Source organism: Chrysemys picta, chromosome 7 (genome assembly GCF_011386835.1).
Source record: "Chrysemys picta bellii isolate R12L10 chromosome 7, ASM1138683v2, whole genome shotgun sequence".
NCBI lineage: Eukaryota > Metazoa > Chordata > Testudines > Emydidae > Chrysemys > Chrysemys picta.
The window spans coordinates 100027683-100049323 of NC_088797.1; the positions used below are offsets into that span (position 1 = coordinate 100027683).

General features: G+C 42.4%; 1 long non-coding RNA gene across 1 annotated transcript; it reads right to left on the reverse strand.

Annotated features, from left to right (window-relative positions):
• Nucleotides 1–4167: 4167 nt before the first annotated feature.
• LOC122174350 (uncharacterized) lies at nt 4168–19442 on the reverse strand. The gene is made up of 3 exons (XR_006176043.2): nt 19148–19442; nt 13256–13374; nt 4168–4358 (listed from the first exon to the last, which is right to left on the reverse strand). It is a non-coding gene; the product is annotated as an uncharacterized LOC122174350 (long non-coding RNA).
• Nucleotides 19443–21641: the final 2199 nt, after the last annotated feature.

Below are 21641 nucleotides of genomic sequence, written 5' to 3' on the forward strand. Positions count from 1 at the left end.
AATGTAGCAGGGTTGGCTGCCACCTAAGCACCCCCTTGTGGCCAGAAGTTACTCGGCAGTGCCCCACCCCTGTTTTCTCCTTCATAGGGTTCCTTAAACTCACAACAGTCCAAAAGAAATTAATACATTCCCTACATGGGGTCCAATTTATTCACTCTTCAATTATACACTGGTCACCCAGGCCCCAACCCCAGTTCAATATCTCTCTCCCTTTAGTTGGGGGTGGGAGGGTAGCCCTCTTTCCCAGAGCTAGGACAGTTCAGTCCCTGCAAGAACTAATCTTGCTAGGTGCAAGTGCTTCAGCCAGCCAGCTACAGTTTCTCAAGCCTCTACTTCCTGAATGTCCCCCTACTCCCTCCCTTACTGCAGCCACCTGCTGCTCTTTATAGGGAATTTCCCGATCCCGCTCAAGTGGGGCTCCTCCTGTAATCAGGGTTGGCTTAGCCCTAGGTTTTCCACATGATAGGGCAAGCCATCCTGTTATAATGGATGTACACTATCAGATTTAGGAACAAGACATTTCTAACATTTAAGAATAGATAAACATAGCATCACTATGTTCTCTCCACAGGGAGTATTGAAACATTTTGTGTGTGTGTGTGTGTGTGTGTGTGTTGATCTTCTAAATGTTCCCACTCATTCTCCCCTCCCCCTATTCCTTTCTGGAGATCAACTTTATAAAAAGTGTAGACCAAGAGGTATTCAATAAAACGTTAAGTGTATAATCACCATGTCAGCAAGTTACAATGTACTGTAATGTGGGTTCTTGTGTGTGCATAATTATGTCAATTGAAATAACCGTATTTTAGCAGAAATACTGATTTCCAAAAATATATATTGAGTTTTTGACAGTTCTGACTAAAAGTACCTTTTTTCATTTTTGGAGACCATTGGTGATGATGGAGCCAACAGAATTTTAACCTCGAACAACCACTGAGTTTCATATCTGCAGATACAATTTTCCCCCATCGGAAGTCTTTGAGATACAGCCCAGAAAATCATGATTGGGAGGGGTAAAAGAAATATAAGGGATTGTATGAATGATTGTATAATTAAGTAGTCATGTACATTATGAACTCAATTCAAAATTTTCTGTGTGGCCACATTGACATCTACCTTCCATTGCACATTGTATACAAATATTAAAACAAAGCACTATAAACAAAATCCTTAATCTTTTTGTGGCTTGTTTGCATAGGTGAAGAAATACACACTCACTCACTCAACAATGCCTCCCTTTGAAACTGACCTTTGTGTGCTCAGTTGAAGTCAGAATCTGTTCTAAATGAAGGCAACTGGAATTTTGCCATTGACTTAAGTGGTGGCAAGACTGGAGCACTGGTGCTTTTTCCTGATTTATATTGTCTATCTAATTTCAAATGCAAATTCTTTAGAACAGGGTCCAAACCTTCCTTTATGTTCATTATGTCCTGGAACAGACTGTCATAATAAATACATTAAATAATAAGTCTCTGTATTTCTAAGCTATTTGTTTTAGTAAAATAATGCATTGTGGGAATGAAAAGCAACTTGGTACAACATATCTTCTTCCTATAGCAAGACAGAATTTATAACCACACTACTGTGACAGCTTGGTACAAATTGTCACAGATACAATTAATTGTAATAGGAAAAACTGTGCTGCAGATTCTCTCACTGGACAGGATTTTACTGCCTCTTAGAATATTGCCTAAAATGTGGAGAAAAGCACAAAGTAAGAGACAGATTTTGGAGGAGGAGAGGAGAAAGTAACTGAACAGGTCTGTGAGATTCCTCAATTGAAGTGGCTGGCTCCCTAATTAGGTGCCCAGGGCTCAGCTACAGTTCACTGCTGCAGCTGGATTCATTATCAGCTGCCTGCTTCTTTCAGGAATAAAGCATTGTCAACCTGGCTCTCTTGGAAAGTTGAAGATGTAGCTTACTTTTGTACCTGCAGACTGACCAACATGTTCCAGAGTATCTATTTGGCATTGTAAGAGGATGTGTATCCATGTTCTGTTTTCATATACCCAAAGTTTTGCCCTATAACAGTATTTACATGTAGTTCGTTTAGATCAAAGAGCCCTCTGGGGAATGAGAATCCACAATCTCTGCTTGTTATGGGCCTGAGGATTTGTAGCACAGGTTATCTGCTTGTATGCATGAAGCACTCCTTTCGCTCTTACCCTTACATATGGATTCTTTCCTAATGTTGTTTAAGATTCTACCCTTCACAGTGACCATGCATCCAGCTATACTCGTTCCAAGCACTGGGCCTGAAAACCCAATCATAGAATTATTAGCTGCGCATGCACTTACTACCAAGGTCATTAGGGCCATTTTAGAACTCAAGGATGGGGCTGGCTGGGCAAGGTGTTCCTGTTTGCTCGCTAGTCTGGATGGTTGGGTTTGTTTGCTATATTGATAGATATTTATTTCTCCCTTGATCCCTTCCCCCATACTAAATTTCATCTGCCTGGCTTTGTGCTAGTAGTTCTTCTATTCAGCTTCTCAACTTCACTCATCAATGTGGCATCTAAATGCTTATCAATACGGCACTCGGCAATGTAACTGTTACTTTGTCCACTGATTCCTTCAAGCATTATGCAGGCTATACTGTTTGTTAAAATAGTTTTGCAGAACATCTGTTGCATACACATTCTCGTGAAAGTTAGCAGTACCATGTGAAAAACACTAAAGACTCATGAGATCACTTGCTATTACTAGTGAATTAGATGGTACTGCAAAGTTAATAGTACTGTGGCCAAAAGTCCTAGATCCCTCATACATATTAGCCAGTTAATGAAACAAGGGATGATATAATCTTGATGTACCCCCATGTAATTCTCATTCGCAGTAATGGCAGCTAAATTTGCATAAAGGGGAAAATCTGCTGTTTTCTGTATTATTACACATAGATTATACAACTATAAAACAGGCTATAATTAGATATTTGATATTAAGTCCAGAAAAAGAAGAGAGAATTTGTTAAACTTGTAGCGATACTGTGCAGTATCCTGGGAGTAATGTTTCTGAAACAATTCTCTGTACCTCTTGAAGCAGGCTGCTTGGATTCCCCAAAACTATTGTAAATGTCACTGCATTATTGCTCAGCATTTGGAATTCCCAAAAGCTAGATCCAAGGAGTTAATATGAAGTGTTACCTTAATGATAAATGTTAGCTTGAGCAGATCCAAGAGATAGACCTGAAATCATTCTATCAAGCTGAAACAGGCAGGCACATGTTTCTCCCCTAGATGCTCAAAAGTAAAGCTTTCACATCAGTTATACATGAATAGTTACCCAAATGCTACTGCTCAGTGTCTGTCAAGGTTGAAAAAATGCCTTGCAGTCTTAATTTCCTCAGTGAGCACACTAGTGAGTTAGTTAGCATTTGGAGACAAACACATTAGTTTAGAAGTAGAATGTACAATCAGGCATTATGGGTAAAAATACTATTAATCATTTTCGTGCAAAAGAGAATTTTAGCATATAGCAAGTGAAATAATATTCCTACCGCTAGCAATAAAGTCAGTTAAAGATAGACACAAGGGAAGTGTTTCCAAACCAGTGGGATGTATGGAATGGTTCTCCAAATATCATTATCTATGCATTTGTGCACACAGGAATTAAAAAGCAATAAAAGGGAGGTCTGGGAAATTTTCCCCTGAGAACATTCTGTGTTAAATGGTGCATTTTCGAAGTAAATTCAAAACAAGCCATGCATGTAAATCTTTGGGGCATGCCGAGGGCTTTATTCTGGGCAAGCTGTGGAGTAATAATCCCATTTTTATTAAAAAGGGGAGAGGGGAACAAGATGGCTTATAGATGAGCAGATTCACCACTGCTTGCTGTCCCCATGTTGAATTTCTCACATCAGCAGTGATAAGCCCTGCACCTTTTACCTTTCCAGATACAGATCACTGGTTAATATTTTTCCTTTTTGTTGGCACAAATAGACCTTCTTGTTCAAATGACAGGTGAAGATAACTGCAGCAAGCTACCGAACAACGAAGTGATGGGATCCAGACAACAAAAAACGCATGAGGTTTCCTCCATTGGCTTTGGACCCACTAGGTAATTGTTTCTCATCTACTTCATTTTTTTCACTCCCACCAATTTAATAATTACTGAAACAGATTAGACTCATGGAAGCTTTATTTCATTCATCAATGTTGTTTGTTTATTTATTTATTTATTTTTGGCCCAAGATGTTGACAAAAACAAGCAGAAATCTTCAAGATTCCTCTGATAACACGGGAATAGATGCACTTATGGAAGGGACCATCTCAAGACTCCTCTTGAGCAGAAAGAAGGATCTCACACCTATGCAGCAATCTCTAGCACTCATTGGATTCTGCTGAGGATGGGTCCAGGGTCTATATAAATAAATGCAAAGTAATGCACATTAGAAAACATAATCCCAACTATACAAATAATATTATGGGGTCTAAATTATCTGTTATCACTCGAGAAAGAGATCTTGGAGTCATTGTGAATAGTTCTCTGAAAACATCCACTCAATGTGCAGTGGCAGAAAAAAAAAGGTAACAGTATGTTGGGAATCATTAGGAAAGGCATAGATAATAAGACAGAAAATATTATATTGCCTCTATATAAATCCATGGTATGCCCACATCTTGAGTACTGCATGCAGTTCTGGTCACCCCATCTCAAAAAAGATATAGTGGAATTGGAAAAGGTTCCAAAAAGGGAAACAAAATGATTAGGGGTATGAAACCACTTCCATCTGAGGAGAGATTAATAAGACTGGGACTTTTCATCTTGGCAAAGAAATGACTAAGGGGGGATATGATAGAGTTCTATAAAATCATGACTGGTGTGGAGAAAGTGAATAAGGAAGTGTTATGTACTCCTCAAAACACAAGAACTAGGGGTCACCAAATGAAATTAATAAGCAGCAGGTTTAAAACAAACAAAAGGAAGTATTTCTTCACACAATGCATAGTCAACCTATGGAACTCTTTGACAGAGGATGTTGTGAAGGGTAGGACTATAACAGGGTTCAAAAAAAGAACTAGATAAATTCATGGAGGATAGGTCCATCAATGGCTATTAGCCAGGATGGGCAGGAATGGTGTCCCTAGCCTCTGTTTGTCAGAAGCTGAGAATGGGCAACAGGGGATGGATAATTTGATGATTACCTATTCCCTCTGAAGCACCTATCATTGGCCACTGTTGGAAGACAGGATACTGGGCTAGATGGACCTTTGGTCTGACCCAGTAAGTATGGCTGTTCTTATGTTCTATATAGGAGAAGGGACTCAGACTGGGCAGGAAGGGGAAAGAGTGGACAGGCTGGAGACAGGACCAGATGAAGTGGCCACACCCACACATTGTTCTCATCTGTGGCTTATGTCATTTCTGCGATGCAGTATTAGCTTTAGTATAGAGGGTCCCACCTTTCCTATTGTGCGTTGTGCTGTCAGAGACCAGGATGGGACTGTCAGGAGTCAGAGCCATTCACATCTGCCAGATGTGGGGATAGGTTCTGTGGCCTTTTCTGTAGAGGTCCCACTGATGGAACGATCAAGGAAGAACTCTGAGGGGATCCTTGCTGGCAACTCTTTCCCAGAATTTCCCACAAGAGAGGATGATTCAGGACATAGACTTTAGTGTGGGTATTATAGTTGAATCAACTGAAGGATTAAAAATGCCTTGTCTATTCCTGGGACCAACCTGGAAACAGCAATTGATGTGTTATCTGGGGTTTTCTGAATTTGAAACTATGGTAACTAATCTCTGTTTTCCAGGTGGTGTCAGGTCATAAATCAATGGGGACACAGATCCTCCGTTTGATAAATGATTGGTACACGAGTGCTTTCACCCCCAAAATCTTTATTTTTATTGAGTCTCAAGCACACATCTAAAATAGCAATAGTCTAGAGCACCCCAGATATTGTTGCCCAAAATCTGAGATGGTGTGGAGTGGTCAGCAGTAGTTTCCCAATGGCCAGCATTTGTCTTAGCTGCTGGGGAGTTGGATGTCAGTCTCCTAGCTCATTGAAATCCACTCCGAACTTCTCCAAATTACACACACTAATCTCTTTATATGTTTCTCCAAACAAAGCACATAACTAATACAGTAATAACCCCTAGTGTGTTAACAATTTTCCTAGCATCAGCAAAATAATTCATACTACTACTTATCAGCAAAGCAATTCCCAGCAAAACTCAGAGTCAGACACCAAGATCCAAGGTCAACTGTCCACTCTCCCTTTCATTCTCATGAATCTGTCACTATCTATTCTTATTAGCAACTCTCCAGCTGTGCAGCTGTTTTTGTCTTGTCTGCTTAGGCATAGGCCAAATTATTTCTGACTACGTGGTGCTCTTGCTTCCAATTAATGGTGTCTGAGCACACAAAATGGCTGTGATTATGCAGGGGTGAAAGTAAAATTGAAATCTTACCTGTATGGGGCTGGTTCCGCCCCCCCCCCCCCTTGAAGGGACAGGGCCTCAGGTGGAAGGGGCAGGGCTGGGGGTCAGCATCCCCCAGCCAGCTCATCTTCACTGCCTGGCCCATGTCGCCCAGGGCTCCAGTGGCGATTTAAAGGTTCTGGGGCTGTGGCCGCTGCCGTGGTAGCGGCAGCAATGACTGGAGCCCTAGGCCCTTTTAAATTGTCAGCCGTGAGGCAGCTGCTCCTTTTGCCCCCCCACATTGGTGGCCCAGAGGGGGGCAAAAGGTGCAACGATGTTAAAGTGCTTTAAAGTCAGCTGTATGAGCCGGTACCAGCAGCCACTTTTTACCAGTACGCCGTACCAGCCTGCACCGCCTTAATTTTACCCCTGTGGTTATGTCAAATCCAGTTCTCTCATAACAGGCGGTCAAAGCATTAAAGTCAATATTACATTATAAAGAAGAAAATAAAAAATTGAAAGTTCCCTCCAATACAAAAACTTAAGCATCTTTCCATGCCCAGCTGTAGATACAGCTATCAGAACTTTTGAAGATTATTAAGATGTTTTTCTTTTTCTTAAAGCTAGGCTTGAAAGGATTAGATTTGTATTGGTAAAGGTCAGTAAATGTTGATTTCACAGTATGCACAAACTGACAAATATTTCTATTGATAATAGAAATTTACAGATAGACAAAGTAAGTAAAATGTCACTTGAGAACTTAATAGAGTTTGATTTAAGGATATTTACTTTGTATATTTTAACATGTGATATTGACAATTTATGTTTTAATGGTCACAAAGCTTTTAACTTTTTGAATCTTAACAACTATCAGTAAATAATTGTCTAATCCCCCTAATAATTTCCCACAACTCTGAAAATTTAAATTGATAAAAATTGAAAAGTGCTTAAAAATAGACATTGCTCAAAATTATAAAAAAAATAAAAATTGAATTCAGTCAAGCCTGCTAAAAACATATTATATACAGGACAGATGTAAAAGACATATATCTCCTGAATCTGTCAGGCTGCCCTTCATGAAGTTTGTCTCTAAAACAGCCCTACAAAATTTCTGATTTTGATTAGATATCAACAGGAATCAAAACCTTTGCCTTTTCTCCAGTCTGAAAGAGACAGCTACATTCAGCCCACATGTTAGTGGAGGCAAATTCACTGATATTGAAAGAGTTTCAATTGCTTAAAACAGGGCTGAATGGGCCCAGGGTCTTCATGCTTTTTCGGCAATCTCATAACATTTAATTTTGTGGGATAATATCCCACATTTAAAGAGCAACAATCACAGTGGCTGCAATGTCGATACACAAGCAAGAGATTCTTAATCCCAGTGCAGACTTCTCCCTACATTTGTTGATGTCATATAAAGTATCAAGATGCTATATTTAGGGTTTTTTATCCCAACTGGTTGTCATCATTTATTAAACTCTCATGCAGTGAAAAGACACATCTACTTCTACTGAGGTAAATTGAATCTATCTTCTCAAACAAGTGTTGATCATCTGGAGAATAATTGTGATTAAGTCGTTAAGCTTTTGTCTTTCAGACAGATTTAATGACTTTTGTTTTTTGTGGATATATTTCAGAAGATAATGTTTGCTTTATGAACTTACAAGAGTACTTTGAATGAGAGCATGTCTTCTCAGATTTATTCATTCCTTTCATATAAGATATTTCCTTTGAGGACTTAAAGTTCAATCCAAAGGCTGTGGAAGTCAATGAAAAGATTCTCATTGGCTGTAGTAGAAGTTGGCTCAGGTCCCTGCACTGCAAAATGGTGTTGGCCAAACATTAATATAGCTAAGAGTATTTTTACTTGATGTTAATACTCATAGCATTTCCTGGATCTATGGGAAACTTTTGCATGATTTATATTTGAAGTAAAATTTGAAAAACATAAAATATAACTCCAAACCCAGGTTGTTTCCCTGGAATGTTTATAAATGCCCTATTAAATGCTCCACCTTTGCATGAAGAAAGTGAGCCTCACCCCTTGCCAAAAATTCTATTAAAGGCTTCAAGTCTTGCATGCTTTCTGGGTTAAATTCTGGCCCTAGTGTGAGTTGTCGTTGACTTGAATAGGGCAAAATTTTCATTCTGCATGTTTGGAACGCCTGTTGAAAACAAGGAGAGTTCTGCATCCAGAGGGCTTGCAGCATTGAGATCTATGTTCATTTAGTAAAGCATATTGAGGGCCAGGCATGCTAGAATATAATTTAAAGCAGGGGCATGGGCCTCACCAATGAGAATGATTTGCTTATTAACACCAGCAAGGACCACAAGAATGGGACCACATCCTTACCACACTGGCACCGCACATACGTATAGATGAAAATATAGGAGACATTGACTGTGGAGGAGAAAGATAGTGATCTTTAGCACTGTGGAGCCCTGCATCAACATAAGAATATAAGACTGGCCCTACTGGGTCAGATCAAAGGTCCATCTAGCTCAGTATCCTCTCTTCCGACAATGGCCAGTGCCAAGTGCGCCAGAGTGAATTAACAGAACAGGTAATCATCAAGTGATCCATCCCCTGTCATTCATTCCTAGCTTCTGGCAAACAGAGGCTAGGGACACCATTCCTGCCCATCCTGGCTAATAGCCATTGATGGACCTATCCTCCATAAAGTTGTCTAGTTCTTTTTTGAACTCTGTTATGGTCTTGGCCTTCATAACATTCTCTGGCAAGGAGTTCCACAGGTTGACTGTGCGTTGTGTGAAGAAATACTTCCTTTTATTTGTTTTAAACCTGCTGCCAATTAATTTCATTTGGTGACCCCTAATTCTTGTGTTATGATAAGTAGTAAACACTTCCTTATCTTCTTTCTCTACACCAGTCATGATTTTATAGACCTCAATCATATCTCCCCTTAGTCATCTCTTTTCCAAGCTGAAAAGTCACAGACTTATTAAGGAATAGCAATATAGAGCCAGATACGACCAAATTCTTGTATTGAATGGCCAGAGGAAAATTCATGTCAGGGAACTCTCCAATAGCATAAATCCAGAGGAAGCCTCTGCTGCACGAATCCCCTCCCCTCCCCTAGCATAGTGAGTTTGCCAGGGGAGGGAGGAGTCGTGTCAGAGTTGGGATGGGGGTGTGTCAGGAATGTGATAGAGCAGAACTCTGCTATGCTGACCCTCCATTGGCATAACATCCTCTACTCGTAGGTCAATCCAGAATCATGGAGCTGTAACCAGCTCCCTGACACCTATCCCCTGTACCAAGCTGAGTTCAGATACAGGGGAGAACTGAGCCTACAATGTCCATGCTAGTGATGCATCAAAGTTACTCAGAGAGAAGACAACAAAGCCCCCTGTAAGGCTAATACCAAAATGATGCCAGCTTGTTTAATCATAACATAAGATTTTTAACTGCAGTATCCAGAGTACGTGGCCAGCACGATGAAATTCACATGTGTGCTCAGAGTAGCAAAGTCATCAGCAGAGAAATTATACTGCTTCTACCAGTATTGTTTGCAGTCTAGAATCTAGTAGAAGAGGCAGCCAAAGGGTAGCATTCTTAGGAGCATTCTCGCTGCTTGGCTAGACTAGTTGACTAGTGTAGCATTCTTCCTGGCTGACCAGCTGGCTGAAGAGTAGTATGTCTGTGTCCTGGCTGGCAGCTGGCAAACTGGACCAATTTCATCCCTTTCCTGTGTCCCCCTTTGAAATCCCTTCAATTAAAACAAAATCATTTAAACCATCTCTGCTTCCAAATCAATGTTGGATGTCGGGGTGGGTGGGGTGGAAGAATACCTGCTTCTGCAGCATGTCATTTGAAAAAAAGTATGGTCCGTTAAGTAACAAAACCAACAGTAACTGCATAAATCAGTAAGACTGAAATCCCCACAGCAACATCATTCTGTCAGCCCTCTCCCCCAGACTCACAGAGCTGTGATATGTCTGCCAGGGAAATACAATAAAATACTGGAACATATCTAAACAAAATACAATTCCCTCACCCACAAGTTCTGGTGTCCCCCCCCCCTTTTCTTTAGTGTCAAGTCCCTTCTCCAGTTACTCTTTATGCTCCAGTTTGTTCACTGGTTCTTTCTCTTTTAACCCTCTCTTCACCTTTCTCTCTGTCTTTTTTCTCTTTGGAACTCCCCCCTTCGCCTCTTCAGAGCGGAGCAAGGGGTAAGGACATTTGTACACCTGACTGCATCACCCTCTCAAGGCAGCATGACTCCCTCTGGAGCTGTGCTTCTATTGGTTTCTCACTAGCTACTGTCCCAAATCCCCACCAGAAAGCTGCAGAGAAAATACTGACCATGTCAGCAGCTTTATCTTCCAAAGGTTGCCTGGAGGGTGTATTGATGCTCTGGAAAGTGGTCTTTTCCTGGCCTGGCCACCATCATGCACACATCCCGCCCCACTGCGTGTGAACCCTGCTGAATGGCATGGATGGGTTTCCGTGAGAAGCATGCTATGGAGCTACCTCTCCCTCCTCCTGCATCTCCCCAGGAAATTTCCACCAGGTTTTGTCCCCTCCACTAATGTTAGCAATAGGGAGTTTTAGGGCCTGATCCAAGTCCTTTGAAGTCAATGGGAGACTTTCCATAGGCTTTGGGTCAGTTTCTCTATTACACCTCTACCCCAATATAACACGACCCAATATAACACGAATTCGGATACAACGTGGTAAAGCAGTGCTCTGGAGGGGACGGGGCTGCACACTCCGGTGGATCAAAGCAAGTTCGATATAACGTGGTTTCACCTATAACGCGGTAAGATTTTTTGGCTCCTGAGGACAGCGTTATATCGAGGTAGAGGTGTAGATTATCCATTTATTTTCAATGGCCTATTTACAAAAGAGTTAATGTGCATTCTGTGCAATCAGGGGGAAAGAAAATAAGTGCCATCCTCTGTCTAATGGCAAGTATACTGTGTTAGTGGCTGTACGGATGTTGAAGAAGTTAACATGTGAGAACACCTTGTATAGGAGGGCCTTCTTAAGCAATCCTTGTCACTTCACTTTGCAGTGCTATAACAATGGTAATGATCACAATGCAGAAAATCTCCTTAGTTAATAGTGTGTAACTGAGCAATAGAATGAACAAAATGTTCATACTTCATTCTACCACTGGTGATATTGTGGGAGACATTTCCAGGTTATGACTAGTACATATCACAACCACATCACTCTTAAATCTTTAACCAAAGTGTCTAAATATAGGGACCAACCCTAAATTCCCTACTCCAGCAAAACTCTCAGGGGGTGTCAATCTACATTAAGTCATTGGTAACGTAATATTGAAGCCGTATCCCTTAAATAGTATCTGAAAAGTACAAGAAAAGCAGATTGTGCCCTTGAAAACAGTGAGGATGAAAAGTCTTTAGAAGTTAGCTACATGATGAAGAGACTCTCCAGAGTCTTTAGAAAAGTCTTTAGAAGTTAGCTACATGATGAAGAGACTTCTATAGGGCTGCCCTATAGAAGGCTGAAATCACTGTTGGTGTGCGTCAGGGTTTTGCAAACTGACATTCAATCATTTAGTTTATCTGCCAGCTGTGATAATTCTGAAACAGATAGAATTTACATGGCACTGTATGGTTCTCTGTTATATGGGGTCGTGTCTGTGGCGTATTTGAAGCAATACAATTATACTCATTGTGATGAGGAAATAACTTTGTGGCTCTTTACACATAACTTTTAACTATACCATTTTCATTGTACTTTTTATGATTCTTGGAGAAAAGGAAATGGGAACAATTGCATATTTTAAGTCAGAATTCATCCACTATGTGAACTGGGTACTGTTTGTAAACCTCTGCTTTTTCTGGTAAAAAAAAGCTGGTTCCTGCAGCATTTAATCAGGCTGTCAAATTCCCATTGACTTCACTGGCAGAGTAGGCTGAGCAAAGGCTGACTTCAGGATACGGTCCTATATCTTTTGTGCTAGATTTATTACAAAATTCTGTGTGATGTGAGTTTTTTAATCTGAGATCTCTTCTAGGATTCCTCCATTTTTCTCCCCTGTACTTCCTACTGTGCCTTCAATGGTCCCACATCTTGGTAACCCAGACTCTGGCCAAAGGAAGCTGGATACTTCCCTCCAACTGCATTCCTAAGTCAATGAGCATAGGATGGATGTCACTCAAGAGCTCTGAGCCCCTGTTGGCGCAGTTACAATAGAAAGTAAGAATTAAATGCAGGACTTTAACCTGGCAGGTTGACCAATGATTTTATTTGTGTAATAATTAGAATAAATGGTGTTTCCATAATCAGAAGGCTTCCTGAAGCAGCAGGCAGCACTGAAATAAATGTACTGGTGATATTTTATGTAGAAATGTTGGTGACTAATAGAAGTAAGTCAGCCTTACTAAAAGCTTTCAGATTTTTATGAGAAGGGAAATATTTATTAGCAAACAATATAAACTACACAAAAAAGAAGAATGTGGGGCTTAAATCATTAGCTGAATCACATTAGGCAATACACAGAGCTCTACTCTTATACATATAATCAAGTCAGGCTTTCAGGACCAGCCTTAAGAACAATACAAACAGCAAATATCATTGTTTGAGAACATGCAAAGCCTTAACAACTTAGGGCCTGTTGCTCCCTCTCATATTGGGGCCAGAGAAGCAGCTAGTCACAACCCATTTATTTCCAGTGCTAGTAGAGGCTGAAGCTACCCAAGGCACAAATATTCAAAAAATTCTTTGGGACCTATGAAACAGAACACTGCCCTTGGACACTTTCAATAATGAAGTAGTTCAACTACCCATTCTTTGCAGAGTGAGGCACTGAACAGAGCAGATGTTTGTAAGATTTCTGCTGAGAAAAAAATCCCTTCTCACAGAGTTATAAAAAGTTTGAAATATTTTACTTACATTTGCAATATATGTAAAAGAGTGCTGCAATGGGTATCATGCTGCCTTCAGTGATGGTTAGGAGAGAGATAAACAACAGCTCCTTTCTCTGGATTTTTGGATACACCACACAGTGATCTCTGTAGATTCAAGAGTGAAAATTAAAACACCAAACAAGACAATTCATAGAGAGAATATCTGCAAACACAGAAATAACTTTCAACAGCCTAACCTAAAACCTGGTTCCAGCCTGGGTCACCTGATATGCAGAGTTCTGTTGAAAATCTGGCCTTTTACATTGGTTGAGTTGAGGTCTTCTGAAAATCTGGCCCAAAATGTGCACTTTTTGTCCAGCCTTTACTTATTAAATGGGCATTAGTGTGAAGGAAAGAATTAAAACCCTTAGAGTTTTGTGGGACAGGATGTATTTCAATCCTCCCTATCACAACATGTCTAATTTGGGGATGGGAGCATCTATCGGAAATGACTGTTACATGCTCATATTCTCCCCACCATTCTGCTGTGAGTTCCAGTAAACCCAACTCCTAATGAGTAGTTTCAGGAGTAATCACTCAAAGTCTGGTGGTGTGTGTGTTGCCAGAGAGAGACAGCAGTCACTATAATAATAATAGAAAAATGGCAATTCATTAATGTCAGCTTGCGATGTTCTCATTACACCTGTGCCAGTTTTCTTCCAGGCATATAGAAACAGAGTGATTATTGCTTACATTATTATAATCCCTTAGATGAATCTGATTGAATTTGCTAGGCAACGTCTGAAACAGTGTATTACTAGCTCTCAGATCATGCCAGGCATGCGTTTGTATTTGTAATACTTGTTCAGGGCAAAATTTCCCTCTCCAATCCACTAAAGTCCCCCTCGAGGACTGATGTTGAGATTCCCTCCAGCTTGCAGGGATGGGGTTCTGCATGGCTACTTTGCCCTTGTCCCATCACCTTTAACGAGGGCTCAAGCAGTGCTAAGGCCTTGTGTGGTTGCTGGGCTCTTGGATGAACCTCACTCAGAAAAGATGCAGAATATATAGCAGAGCCTCAGCGTGTGTGTGTGTGTGTGCGGGGGGAGAGCAGCAGGTTCTATAATGTGGATCAGAAAAGAAAAATTGTCCTAACCCACAATAGTGGGGGTGAGCTTCTTATATGCTGTATGCGGTTTGTCAAAAGAAAAACTTCACAGGAAAGACAAAAATGTTTTTATTCTCCTTCTCTACAATTTCTGTCTTTCATTTTTCTGCATTTTTCTTAGAAACACTACATGCCATGAGCCTGAATCTGAAATGGCTATAGACAGATTCTCCTCACAGCAGAGCCCTGTCCAATATCAGCCATTTCCCTATTAGTATAAACAGACTCAGTGGAGCAAGGTTGCTATATTTTCCTTCTCATGCTTTCTTAACTCTTTCCCTAAAGACTACTCTATGGAGTAACCTCTCTCAGCATGTCGACACCCAGGAATTCTGTTTATTACTTGGTTTGACTTCTGCTCTGACTGTTGATGCTGGTAATTGAAAAGCAGTCTCTTAACTGTTGAAAAATCTACCAGTTAGAATGCTAGTCCATAAAGCCATATTTTTCAAGTAGTGTGTATAGAGAGAGTGAGAATGTATCCTGTTAAGATGCATTTCAATCACTGTTGTTGAATACAAGGAGGCCCAAAAAGCAGTGCTTTATTCCCAAGTGATTCAAGAAATCTAGCTTAGGGGTGAGTAGAGTGTAGTGTGTGTGTGCTTAGAGTCTAGTGTGTATGCTTAGAGTCTCTTTTGGCCATAAGATTTTACTGTATTTCATTCAAATGCTAGATTAGATTCAAACACTGCATACTGCATTTTGCATGCAAAATACATAAATTCTATATATGCATATATTCAGGATTCGACACTCATGTAACTTTCAAAGCAGATGTAATTGCATGTGAATGTGAATTTTTCATTACCTCTCAAAAATAACCAATAAAGCTAAGATTCAACACAAGTGTAAACTTCAGAGTAAAATTGTGGGTGGCATTTTATCAAGCCAGACAATATTAGAAGAATAAAAATACTAGCCTAAGAATTTTCATTTTAGCTACTCATAGTTTAATGGAGAACAGTTTTGGGGGGAGACTCTGTAAGTAGATGTGAGAAATCAAGCATATATGGGCTATATTGTAACAGCAATGGAAAAAATAATGGGTCCTCTGTTCTGAGCTCTTGAGTTCCCTAATCCCATGAAGAACTACAGCAAATGTGAGATCTCCACACAGGTGCTTGACAATACTAAATGTACACATTTTAATGGTGATTAAAATACCACAGCTGCAAAAGAGCAGCTGGGGAAACGAAGGAGGAAAATTTCACAGTGGTTGGTTCTGGAGAAGCTTTAACAAAGTTACTGCAGTGTAGTTGTTTAAAAAAGCTTGACATAAAATGCAGAATATACAAAATGCAGAGACAAATCCTTAGGAGGGAAAAGCTGCAAAGTCCTCTGGGAATGAAAAGGGCTATAAAAACCCAGATGATCACATTCAGGGTCATGGAGAGAGTGCTACTGAGACAGAAACTTTCTTTCCCAGGCCTCAAAGGGTACGTCTATACTGCAAAAAAACACCACCAAGAAATACCCACGGCAGCAAGTCTCAGAGCCTGGGTCAACTGACTTGGGCTTACCCTATGGGCTAAAAATAGCAGTGTAGATGTTCCCACTTAGGCTTTGAAACTGGGAGGTGGGGGTGTCTTGAGCTCAAGCGGGAATGTCTTCACTGCTATTTTTAGCCCCATAGTGCGAGCCCAAGTCAGTTGACCCAGGCTCTGAGACTTGCTGTGGCGCGTCTTTATTTGCAGCTTAGCCAGATGTCCAAAGTGAAGTCTGAGGTAGAGGAACTTAACTATGGGAGAAAATCCATCTAAGGGTCATAGGCACAGGAAGTAAGGGTGAGGGGGGGTGCTGCAGCACCCCCAGGTTTTATGTGAGGCTGCCGGGCCTGCGCCTGGGGCTCCACTTCCTGGATTGGGTCCTGGGGGATGGCCCCGCATTCTGCTCCCCAGCCGCTGGCTCCACGCCTGGGGCCCTGATCCCAGCCCTCTGCCCGGGACTCCGCTCCACAGCCCTGCGCCCGGGTCCTGGTCACTGGCCCCGCTCCCCAGGCACTAGCCCCATGCCCAGCACTCCACTCCCCATCTCCCCACCTGGGGCTCAGGTCCCAGCAACCGGCCACACTCCCCTGCTCTGCTCCTAGGGCCCTGACACCACCCCCCACTCCCAGGGCTTCACTCCCAGGGCCCCGCATCCGGCCCCATGGCGGGGGCTCTGCTCCTGGCCCCGCACATGGGGTCCCAGCTGCTGGCCCCTGCCCAGGGGTCTGCTTTTGGCCCCATGCCCGCCCCCAGCTGTGGCCACAGCCTCGGACCCTTACCCCTGTCCAGGTTTCCCCCTCCAGGAGCCACAGCCCTGCTCCCAGCCTCAATTAGGTGGGGGGCGTGGACAGGGGTAAGGAGGCTGGCTTTCAGCACCCCCCACTACTAAAAATGTTCCAGTGCCACTGCCAAGGGTTGAAGAGAACTGGTGGTAGCAGCCCAGTCTACGTATTTTGTGATCTTTATTATGCTCTATTGTGTTTTTCTTAAGTGCAATAATAAACATCAGTATCTATACTTTATTATGTATTCAGCACAAAATCGCTGTGTGTAGTGGGGTGATCACCCCACTCCGGCCCAGGAAGGGTAAAAGCAGCCCTGGAGAGGGTGCAGCGGAGACAGCTAGGCTGATTAGAAAAGCAGCCACAGCTGTGGGCCACCTAATCAGGGCCCAGCTGGCCCTTATAAGAGGGCTGGGGCCAGAAGCTGAACACACAGAGAGTCTCTCTCTAGCCGTTGAGAGCGATGGGCCTGGCTGCTGAACAGAATGCCTAGAGTGGAGCAGGGCTGGGGGAAGGCCAGAGGACCTGGGGAGCTCCAACCTGGCATACCACTCCCCCAGACTGCAGGCCTTGTTAAAGGCCAACAAGGGTACTGGGGTTGCAGAGAGGGCAGCCCAAGGGTAGGCAGAGGCAACAGGTTCAAACCCTCCTTGCTGATGATGAGTGGCAATTATACTGCAGTCCACCCCAGTGAGCAGGGGCTAGACGGTGACTGGTGGTAGCCAAAGACTGAGGCGAGGTGGTTGGGGGTTCCCTGAGGAGGGGAGACCCAGCGAGACTGTGGGGTACTGCAGGCTGAGAAACCCTGACGTAGAGGGGAACTGGGGTCCGGGAGAGACACGGGGGCCAGTGGCAAGGCGAGACACTGGCCTGCAGAGGGCCTGGACAACCAGAGGGCCACCAGTGAGTCGTCACACCATTACAGTGTGCAAGGCACTGTGCAGACAAATAGAAGACATGAGGCCTGATTCTCCCCTACCTTGCAGCTTGTGTAGTCATTCTCACTTTTACAAAGTGAGACTAAAATTCTACCGTTCTAATTTAACGGTGTTTTACATCTGCTTTGTACAGGCTGTGCTGTGCAGTACACCACAGTGCAAGGCTGTGAAGAATCATGCCTGTGGTGGCTGCTTCTATTTCATGTTGGCGTGTGATTCTTCCTTTCTGCATTGATGCTGCTATTGGGATAGCATGCGAATGAGAAAAGCAGGCTCCTTCAAAGAGCACCCAAGCATGTGTTTCGAAAAGTGTGTGCGCACATAAGTAGGGAATTGTGTGCACGCGCGCACACACACACACACACACACACACATATATATATATATATATATATATATATATATATATATACACACTGAGTATTGAAAACATGAAAATCAACAATGCACAATCTGAAAACTTGGAGGCTGCCTTACTACTGCATATGTGTGATCTGGTGGTGCCAGTAAACATAATTTGATCATCTTGGAACACTGGTACCTCCAAAAATTTGAAGGAGCCATATACATCAGAGAACCTTTTAGTAGGTTTTGATCTATCATTAATATTTGAAACTATTTTATTAAAACAAATAAAAAAATCTGGTATTTTCATATCACTACCTGTACTCCTTAAAGTTAAACCAGTGCTTAAATGCTTTACTGAATCAGGACTCAAAATAAAACCAAAACAAAACTGATTTACTGATGGCCCTGGCTCTTCATGAAGTTAATCTGGTTTATTTATCTGTACAATTCAATTAATCAGTTGTCTGTGAGATAGTTATAATATCTTCGCTACTAGTCCTCTAAATCGCATGTTTTGGTTTCCGTTTCATGATTAGATAAACATGCAGTCATTACTGGTATTAATATGGGCTCATGCAAATTTTAAAATTCTTTTCCAAAAACACTTATTCATGGATCTTTGGAATTCACTTCTTGCAAATATTCATGTCAATAAAACATGATTGCATGAATGAATGTGCCTGGAAAGTAAACATGTAAAAAAGGATGTGAGCATAACCAGAGCAAATACATTATAAGATAACTTACATGAGTATATATAGGGGGAAAATGTCTAGTATTTACAAAGCTCTAGAATTGATCCACTTGTAGTAGTCAAATCTAATTGTCTTTATAGCACAGTGTGGGGAATGAAATATCTACGATAATAAAAACCCTTAATGAATTATTTCATTATAAACATTTTATTAATCCCAACTGATTAAAAAACACCAAAATGATCAAAACAACATCCAAATAACATTTGAGCTGACAGCACCCTCTTCTGATTGCTAGATAAAACTGACTAAAACCTCTACTGAAAGTATTGCAAAATCCTTAGTCTCATTGAATTGCACCATAACAAGGATTACAGAGAGACAAACTGCTTGGAAGGAGAAGGCAGTAATTTCATTTCCACTGCAAACCACCCCCCCTCCATCTAAACTTAGGCTTTAATTTTTATAAGAAGAGGAAAGCCTTTTCCAATCACTTCTAGGTATAGACCCTTTACTTTACCTGTGGTCAGTTGTGATGCTTATTATTCTTGCAAAATATTGCCCTTCTAGCTAAGAACTCTGGCACCCAGAGACTTTCCTGTGATTTCTCCATTTTAGTCTGCTCTTCCTAGCCTCACAGAGTGAAAGGCTGCCTCATGCAGACTTTACTCTGATCTTCTCTGATACCTTTCCAGGTTGTATTCCTGGGATCTCTCTCTGGACCAGGGAACTGCTAATACTCTCTCCTACATCTTCTTGGAAACAATCTGTTTAGCTGATTCAGGGTAGAATTTGGGTCCATCAGTATGTCGCTCTTTCAGTTCAAAGCTGCAGCAGCTGTGTCCCCTGCTGGTGAAGGACAATAATTATGCTTCTAAAGCCCATTACAATAGCAATTGCCTAGCACAAAGATAGGGAAAAGAGATAGAGAGAGAATTAAGATGAATAATGCCATGATGGAACTAGTTTTAATAGAATAACTTAACTGTGTGTCATAGGCCTTATATTAATACGCTCAAATGGAGGTTCTCCTCTAGCTCAAGTATCCCAGTTCTGTGCTTTTGAAGCAGAAAAGTCTGTGTTCTATCCCAAATGCAGCAGTGGTAGGTGACTGATCTCATGAGCATTTATCTCTATGTCCATCTCTTCACATGTACTGCTGGAACATCCTCCATCTCCTCACTGCAACTGCCTTTTCAAAAGCTCCAGCAGAAAAACCTTCCTTGCTAAACAAGAAAAGCAAACGGAACAGTAATTTAAAATATCTGCTTAGAAATGACATCATCACTAAATTTCCCTTAGGAAACTGTGAACATTTTCTAGGCTGCTATGAGAGATTGATCTGTACTTCTACAATATACCTGTGCTCTATAACGTAACCCCCCAGGACTTTGAAAATCTCCCATAATCCAATGATTCTGGTATCTGTTCCAGCACCTATGACACAAGTATCCAGAGAGCTGTGTAAGTGCAGTGGTGTAGTACAGTGTGAATGTGGCTGTAGGGAAAACCTGCAATGGGCCTGAACCCACAACAGCCTGGCTCGTGAGAGCACACTGCCCTGCTGGTGCTTACAGCAATGCTAAATAACCACTTCATTTACCAACAGCTCAGTTCTTTAGTGTGAACATGGCCTTAGCTGACCATGAATTTGGTACAGAGAGTGCGTTAAATGAGAGTTTGTTATGAGGACTGGTTAGAAGTTTTCACACACAGTTTTTTTCATTGAAAAATAGCCTTTTTCAAAAATGAAACTGAACCTGTATAACTTTATCATTTTAGATGGTAACCGTTGCTCACATAGATAAGGCTAAAAGTGGGCTGGACTGCTCTGGGATTCAGAATTCAACAAAAATGCTTCTCTCCTCAGAGGTGGGGAGGCTTTGCCTGGGCCAGCAGGGGAAAGAAAACCCTTCGACTCTTTAAGAACTGCACCACTCTCTGCTCCTTGTGGGCACTCAGCCTCCTCTTGGGCTTGAAGACAGGGTCCCTTGCCTGGCTGGTTGGAGGGAAGGGTATAGCAAAGCCTGTTAGCTCCTGTACAACTAAGAGGGAAGTTTATAAGCTCTTCCTCCAGTCTAGGGCTGCCAATCTGCATTGTGAAGAGAAGGGGCAGGGAGGCATGCAGCAGAGTAGCCTGCTGCAGTTACACACGGTTGGGCAACCTCGAGCAGTTGGTGGGGTCCCTAGGAGCATAAGGGTGCCCAGCAGGGTTCTAGTAGGACTGCCTAAAAATCACCCTCCAGCGGCGCAGCCAGATCAGTAGGAGGTAGCACCTGGGGCAGGCCAGGGGCTGTGCCCCTCACACACACAGCAGAACCCAGAGCTTTTTCCCTTGTGAGGTGACACACACCCCGCTTGCCCCAGGAGGATGGCAGCAAGTGCAGATGGTTTCCCTTGGCGAAGATCTCTCCTTAGCTGGGAGTGAGTCTGGAGGGGCAGAGTGGTTGGCATACTTGCTGAGCTCTCCACCTCCCTTACCCCTTACCCCCTCCACTCCCCACCCCCAAGCAGCGAGGGGCAGGAAGGAGTAATGGGGAAGAAATCAGGAATTTTCCCATGGGCTGAAATAATTGACTAGGTGGGAAGGAGAAAGCCCATTCTCAGGAAACTTAGGGGTAGCCCTAAAGCTGAGATGCCCATAAGGTTTCCCTGGGGGGCTGGGGGCTCCTTTACATGAGGTTTGTGCTTTACCCTAGATTCTCCAGGAGATAGCAGTGGCCTGGCGTATAGTCTTCACATGTTGCCAGCAGCTGAGCTGTCAGACTAGAATGGGACTGTGGATTGCCTGGGTTCCAGTGCTCATACATTAGGGTGTAGGTAAAGCACCCCAGTGTGGTGGAATCTGGGGGTTGGCCCCTTGCAGATGATACATAGGGGCAGGATCGGGTAATGGCAGCAGTCATCAGAACATGGGTCCTTCCAGCAGGCAAACGGATCAGCACCTTGGATTCCAGCTCGGAGAGGGAATGTAGGGACAGAAGTTAAGGCCATTGAGAAGCTCCCACGGTGTG